This window comes from Dicentrarchus labrax, unplaced genomic scaffold (genome assembly GCF_905237075.1).
Source record: "Dicentrarchus labrax unplaced genomic scaffold, dlabrax2021, whole genome shotgun sequence".
Lineage (NCBI taxonomy): Eukaryota > Metazoa > Chordata > Actinopteri > Moronidae > Dicentrarchus > Dicentrarchus labrax.
The window spans coordinates 476,917-484,378 of record NW_026136720.1 but is presented as its reverse complement, the minus strand read 5'-3'; the positions used below and the strand labels follow the sequence as shown (position 1 = coordinate 484,378).

The window sequence follows — 7,462 nt, the reverse complement described above, 5'->3', positions numbered from 1 at the left end:
AGAGTTTAGACTTTTTATCTCATAAAAGAGAACATGAACAGTTTCTATTATTAAGTTTTCATTTTATTTATTATTTAAGGCAGAAATGAGCTTCTATACAAAACAGTAATAATAGCTAATTATTATTATTATTCGCAGTTTCTCCCACACTGTTGGACAGATAAAAGGACGTCCTGGAGGGGCTGCGAGCTGCTGCTAATGCTCAGCAGATGTCTGATGACTCAAATCCTTCATCCAGTATCTATAGCACTGACCTCTGCCCTGTATCTACAGCAATGTATTCTGTAACTTAGCTATTATTGTCAAATGGACTCACTCAAATCTTTATTTACTGTCTCTGAAAGACAATTAGTGTCAAATTATTGGACTTCAAGAAACCTTATAAACTATAAAGTTAATATTAATAATGTTATTATTGTTGCTATTATATGAATCAAATAGACTGTACAGACCACTGCCCAGTATCTACCGCATTGAGCAAAAACATTTCTTGACTTAAAAAATCCAAAATGGCAGAATGTTTTAAACACGTGAATGGGCATGACCTATTTTAGTAAAATTAGCATCAGCCGAGGAACCCACTGTACAAAAATGTATCATGAGTTATTAGCAAAAACATAAAATGACCACACGGCGGTCGGTTATTGTTCTGAAGGAAATCACACATCATTCTGCTGGTATTGGGCTGGTTGGCAAACATTTTATTGATGTCTGATCAAACATTTGGTGAAATAGAAAATATTGTGCATACAGAACTAATTACAGTAAGACATTTATAGTCACTGTGGACTCATTTGACTGATCTGAACATGAAACGTGATATTTATTATCTGTGTGGTAACATTTGAATGAAGACTTGAGAGATGTACAATATTTGAGATTTTGAGTGTACGCGACTCCCCTTAATAATAAATCACAGTAAAATAATATCTTAATAATTGTAACCCATATCAAAAAGACAACTCATAGGTCTCCTAATGCTTATAGATTATTGATTGAATCAGCTCCATATAGAACACAGCTCTAGAATTTATACACTGTTTAATGATAGTAGGTTATTGATTCAATGCTGTTATTTGTGCCGTCAGTGATTCTGTTGTCGTCTCACTCCATTGAGCTCTCTGTGAGCAGGTGGAGCTCGCTGAATGACAGTCAGCCATCAGTCCTCACTTCAATAAAACCATTAGAGACGGAGGGAGAGATGGAGGCCCGATAGCGGCAGACGGCGGCGGCATGCTATCAGCTGTGTGCTGAGCAAATTTCCTGTCACACAGGAAATGAAAGAGCGGTGAGACGGCAGGAGAAGCTCCGACTGCTTTGTTCTCAGTCTGAAGCAGCTTTATGAGCAGATTGCAGGTGATACCTTCCTCCGTCTCCTCCGTCTTCAATGCCAAATGTCTCCCATCAACCAGGGGAGGAGGGAGGAGGCGTCCTGACGTCCATCACACACATGAAAGAAGCTGAAGTGACATTTGGAGGAGTTTCAGCTCTGACATTTCTGCGGAGATTCATGAACGGAGGATGAATTTAAATGAAATAAAATCATCTTTTTGAAGTTATAACCTCCACAGAGCTGAATCCTCACACAGCTGTCTGTGCAGGAGGGAAAATTGTTTTTATTCTCAGTTTTCTTTCTCATTTTATCCATTAAAAGTGTTTTTAAAACTTCAACCATTAACCATTCAATTCAATTCAATTTATTTCAATTTTATTTGTATAGCGCCAATTCATAACAGAAGTTATCTCAGGACACTTTTCAAATAGAGCAGGTCTAGACCGAACTCTTTATAACATTATTTACAGAGACCCAACAGTACCACCATGAGTTAGACCTTGGAGACAAGGGCAAGGAAACACTGCCTGTTAAAAGGCAGAAACCTAGGACAGATCCTCCGGCTCTAGGTGGGTGGTCGTCTGTCTCGACCAGTTGGGGTGAGAGAGAGAGAGAGAGAGAGAGAGAGAGAGAGAGAGAGACAGAGAGACAGACAGACAGACAGGTGCACAGCAACAACAGTATTGGCAATGGCAATCTAGCAGGACCATGGCAGGAGGCTCCACCAGGATCGATAAGAACCTGCGAGACGAGAAAGCACAAGAACTCCGGGGGAAGAAGTGCAGTTAGTAACATGCATTAATGGAACATGAATGAGTGCAGAAAGAGAGAGGAAGAGAGGAGCTCAGTGCACCATGGGAAATCCCCCGATAGTCTAGGCCTATAGCAGCATAACTAAGGGATGGTTCAGGACTCACCTGATCCAGCCCTAACTATAAGCTTTATCAAAAAGGAATGTCTTAAGCCTACTCTTGAATGTGGTGAGGGTGTCTGCCTCCAGAACCACAACTGGAAGCTGGTTCCACAGGAGAGGAGCTTGGTAACTGAAGTCTCTGGCTCCTGTTCTACTTTTAGAGACTATAGGAACCACAAGTAGCCCAGCATTCAGAGAACGTAGTGTTCTAGAGGGGTAATAGGGTACTATGAGCTCTTTAAGATATGAAGGGGCCTGACCTTGAAGAGCTTTATAGGTGAGGAGGAGGAATATAAATTCAATTCTACATTTTACAGGGAGCCAATGCAGAGAAGCTAGTACAGGAGAGATGTGATCTCTTTTTCTAGTTCCTGTCAGTACTCGTGCTGCAGCGTTCTGAATTAATTGGAGCGTTTTAATGGACTTATTGGGGCAACCTGATAATAAAGAGTTGCAGTAATCCAGCCTAGAAGTAACAAATGCATGGATTAGTTTTTCTGCATCTGTCTGTGATAGTATGTGTCTAACTTTTGTAATATTACGTAAATGAAAGAAGGCAGTCCTAGAGGTCTGCTTTATGTGGGAGTTAAATGACAAATCCTGATCAAAGATAACTCCAAGATTCCTGACAGTGGTGCTAGAGGCCAAGTTAATGCCATCTAGAGTAACTATATCTTTAGACAGTGAGTCTCTAAAGTTTTTGGGGCCAAGAACAAGAATTTTGTTTTTTTCTGAGTTTAACATCAGAAAATTGCAGCTCATCCAGGATTTTATGTCCTTAAGACATGTGTGTAATTTAGATAATTGATTAATTTCATCGGGCTTGATCGATAGATATAACTGCGTATCATCTGCATAACAGTGAAAGTTAATGGAGTGATTCCTAATAATGTTGCCTAAAGGGAGCATATATAAAGTAAATAGTATTGGTCCAAGTACAGAACCTTGTGGAACTCCATGACTAACTGTAGTATTTATTGAAGATTCATCGTAAACATGTACAAACTGCGAACGATCTGATAAATATGACTTAAACCAGCTTAGTGCGGTTCCTTTAATGCCAATATGATGCTCAAGTCTCTGTAAAAGAATATTATGGTCAATGGTGTCAAATGCAGCACTAAGATCTAATAATACAAGTACAGAGACAAGTCCATTGTCAGAAGTAATCAGAAGGTCAGTATTAACTTTAACCAGAGCTGTCTCTGTGCTATGATGAACTCTAACTGACTAATTTAACTAACCTGACTGAAAATCTTCAAATAAACTATTGTTATGTAGAAAGTCACACAACTCTTTGGCGACTACTTTCTCCAGAATCTTAGAGAGGAAGGGGAGGTTAGAGATTGGTCTATAGTTGGCTAAAACCCCTGGGTCAAGAGTGGGCTTTTTAAGAAGGGGTTTAATTACAGCTACTTTAAAGGACTGTGGAACATATCCTGATAATAAAGAAAGATTAATCATATCCAGTAAAGAAGTGCCAATTAAGGGAACAACTTCTTTAAGCAGCCTAGTTGGGATCGGGTCTAATAGACAGGTTGATGGCTTCGATGAAGAAATGATTGAAATTAACTGATGAAGATCGATAGCAGAAAAACAGTCTAAATATATATCTGAGTTTACTTTAGTGTTGATGGCAGTTGGTGATTAATTTTCTCTCTAATAGTAATAATTTTATTATAGAAGAAGCTCATGAAGTCATTGCTACTTAAGTTTATGGGGATATGTGGCTCAATAGAGTTGTGACTCTCTGTCAGCCTGGCTACAGTACTGAAGAGGAACCTAGGGTTATTCTTATTATCTTCTATTAGTGCTGAATAATAGGCTCCTCTGGCATTACGGAGGGCCTTTCTATAAGTTTTAAGATTATCTTGCCAAATTAAATAATAAACACTGAAGGAATCTCCTCCTTAAATTTAGCTACAGCACTGTCAGATAGACATCTGCTGTAGGAAGTTTTGCCTAATGGCTTATAATCTAATAGTATGAATTCAAAAGTAATTAAATAAAGGCTAACATACTCCTTGTGGGACAACCAGGTCTCAGTAAGACAAAGTAAATCAATATCATAATCTGATATTAATTCATTCACTAATACAGCTTTTGAAGACAGAGACCTGATATTTAACAGCCCACATTTCATTCTCTTATTTTGTGCTACTGAGGAGTTAGAATTTTTATTATGTTGAACTCCTCTTGTTTTTATTTCTTTAAATAATTTAGGTGGTCGGGGGACAGACAAAGTCTGTATGGGGGTTTGGGTGGGTGACTGTACTAATGGAAGAGCAGAGAAGTGTGTAAGACAGCAGCTCTGCTTCCTGGTCCTAACTCTGGACTGTCAGGTTTTAGAAATAAACTTCGCCATATTTCTCGATAAGAGAGCCGCTCCATCCAAAGTGGGATGGATGCCGTCTCTCCTAATCAGACCAGGTTTTCCCCAAAAAGGCTTCCAGTTATCAATGAAGCCCACATCGTTTGCTGGACACCACCTCGACAGCCAGCGGTGGAATGACGACATGCGGCTATACATGTCATCACTGGTCACATTGGGGAGGGGTCCAGAGAAAACTACGGAGTCCGACATAGTTTTGGCATAGTTACACACCGACTCCACATTAATCTTAGTGACCTCCGATTGGCGTAATCGGGTGTCATTACCGCCGATGTGAATAACAATCTTATTATATTTACGTTTATCTTTAGCCAGCAGTTTTAAATAGGATTCAATGTCGCCAGCCTCCCTGTCTTCCCTGCTGCTCGGGAACTACCGTAGGAACTACCAGAGGACGGCTAGCAGAAGCTACCTTCGGTCAGACCGCACCGGCTACTGGGGGCTGGCTAACTATAGTGGCTAAAGATATCTCTGTGGTGCGGTGCCGTTCCTCTAACTTACTAAGCCTCGCCTCCAGCGCAGTAAATAAACTACATTTAATACAGGTACCATTATCAATAAAGGAGGCAGAGGAATAAGTAAACATCTGGCACACTGAGCAGGACAGAGGAGAGGGAGAGGGAGAAGCCATAGCTAACTGCTAATGCTAATGAAGCTAGCGTCAGTGAAAACTTTAAAAGCCGTACTTAAATGGTACAGGAAAAGGGGTAAAGATGCCAGCCTCCACCATCCCCGTATCTCTGAGTCGGACCTTGAACTTATTAGAAATTCCACTGCACTGTCTCCTGCTACGCCCGTCGGCCAAGTCAGAAAAGTCTGGTTCGACATCCAACTATGTTAGGCTCGGCGTGGCAGGGGGGGCAACCGAGAGCTATCCATGGCATCTTTCATCCTCCAGAGAGACGAGGATGGGGTCGAATATGTCAGCCTGGCGCACAATCCACAAACTAAGAATCACAAAGACCCAAATGACCCAGAAAAGGAAAACCTAAGAGGGTTTATGTTTGCCAGGCCCGAGGATCCGCTGTGTCCGGTGGCAAGTTTCAAGAAATATATTTCCAAATGTCCATCAGATGCCAAATTTTTCTACCTCCACCCGAAGCGCGCGCTGGCCTCCGACGTGTGGTACAGCCGGGAGCCGATGGGTGTCCACTACCTCCAATTTTTCTGAAAAACCCTTTTTCAAGAACTCTGGGCTTCTCTACACATTGATTATATATTCTACCACTAGGGGGCACCACAAAGGCAAAACGTTTATTTGTTATCTTGTAAGTAGTTAATGGATTTTTACGAAATTTGGTTTGCATGATCTACGGCACAGGTCAGCAACCTTCACTGTCAAAGGCTCCAGCAGTGAGTCAGTCTCCATATTAAACTGTTGCTCTCTTGAGCTAATTTCACTGTTGAGGACAACTATACAACTCACCCCTTTCAATTATATTAAGGCTTAAAGTTATACATAATTAAGGGTGTGACGGCTTTGAGTGACAGGTGGGCGCCATCACAAGTGGCTGTTTTCAGTAACCAGGCTTCATTCAGCCTCGGCTCCACCCTTTTTTTATATTAGCTGGGAGTCAGGGCTGCCAGGATGGCGACTGCCAGAGCTGACCACACTGAGCTTGGCATCGTCTCTTCAGGAACCTGTGGGGGACGTCACTGAGCTACATTATTATACGTGTGGTTTAGAGCCATAAAACATATTTGAGCCTTTCATTTGCTAATTTCTCACAGCCGGTAAACCAGCAGCGTTGGTGGTGAACTAATCTGTCCACAGACTATTACATTCTCTATTTTACTCTGACACTTTTCGGTTTTACTAGCAGTCACCTGCTATTGAGGTTCAGTAAAATTTAAAGAAAAAAGCTCCACCGCTGGTGGCATTGCTGGGAGAAATGCTAGGGGATGTTGTTGCAATGCACTGTGAGCAGGCGGCTGTGAACAGGCAGCATCTGCAGGCACTCCACAACCAGGCGGGCAAGCAGAACCAGCTGCTTCAGGGGGCTCCACACCCCTCCTTCTCCAATATCACCATGCACAAGATGACAATAGCGACTGACCCCCAAACCTTCATGGAGATGTTTAAGGCAATGGCGAAGGCGTGTGGCTGGCCGGCAGCGGAGTGGGCCGTGCGCCTGCTTCCCCTACTGTCAGGGGAAGCCCAGACTATGGCGCTCGGGTTGCCAGCTTCTTCTCGGGGGGAATTCCAAAACATCAGAAGAGCTATCCTGGATGGGATGGGTTTCTCCCTCGAGGATCACCGTCGTCCGTTCCGGAACACCACACTGGGACCCACCAACCGTCGTCCACGCTCAGCAGCTGAAGGACGCTGCTTCCAGGTGGCTGCAGCCGGGGGAATCCGCCGGCGAGAGGCAGATGCTGGAGCAGGTGGTATTGGAGCAGTTCATGGAGGGGCTCCCAACTGGGACCTTGGAGTGGGTGTGAGGTCATAGACCAGCAAATTTAGAGGCCGCCATCACCCTAGCGGAGGATCATCTGAATCAGAATCAGAATCAGAAATACTTTAATAATCCCCATGGGGAAATTACTTGTAGGGGGGGAGGAAAAGGGGGAGAAAAACAAGAGGAGAGGGGAGGAGAAAAAAATCTGGCTGTCCATAGTAGGGACCAGGCTCCAGAGAGGCGACCCTCTGCACCCACCCGACCAATACTGGCACCCTGCTGGAAACCCACACCCCCACTTACCCAACATCAGTACACAATCACTCTACCTTCCCCTTTGCCTCGCTCTAACCTTCCCTCTGTTTTCTCCCCATCTCAGGGTCCAGCCACTACAGGCGCTGCTCTCGACCCACAGAGGGTTCCTC

The 7,462-nt window shown here is 43.2% G+C and overlaps 1 protein-coding gene across 3 annotated transcripts in view; it reads right to left on the bottom strand.

Annotated features, from left to right (window-relative positions):
• Nucleotides 1–7,462, bottom strand: part of LOC127352651 (uncharacterized) — a 221,359-nt gene that overhangs the window by 118,617 nt on the left and 95,280 nt on the right. For 2 of the 3 annotated variants that reach the window (XR_007881148.1, XR_007881150.1), the window contains exon 2: nt 1,833–2,327. The exons of the other annotated variant lie outside the window; for it this stretch is intronic. The gene's annotated coding sequence lies outside the window, so the exon portion shown is untranslated. The remainder of the gene's footprint in view (nt 1–1,832; nt 2,328–7,462) is intronic. 3 annotated transcript variants of the gene reach the window in all.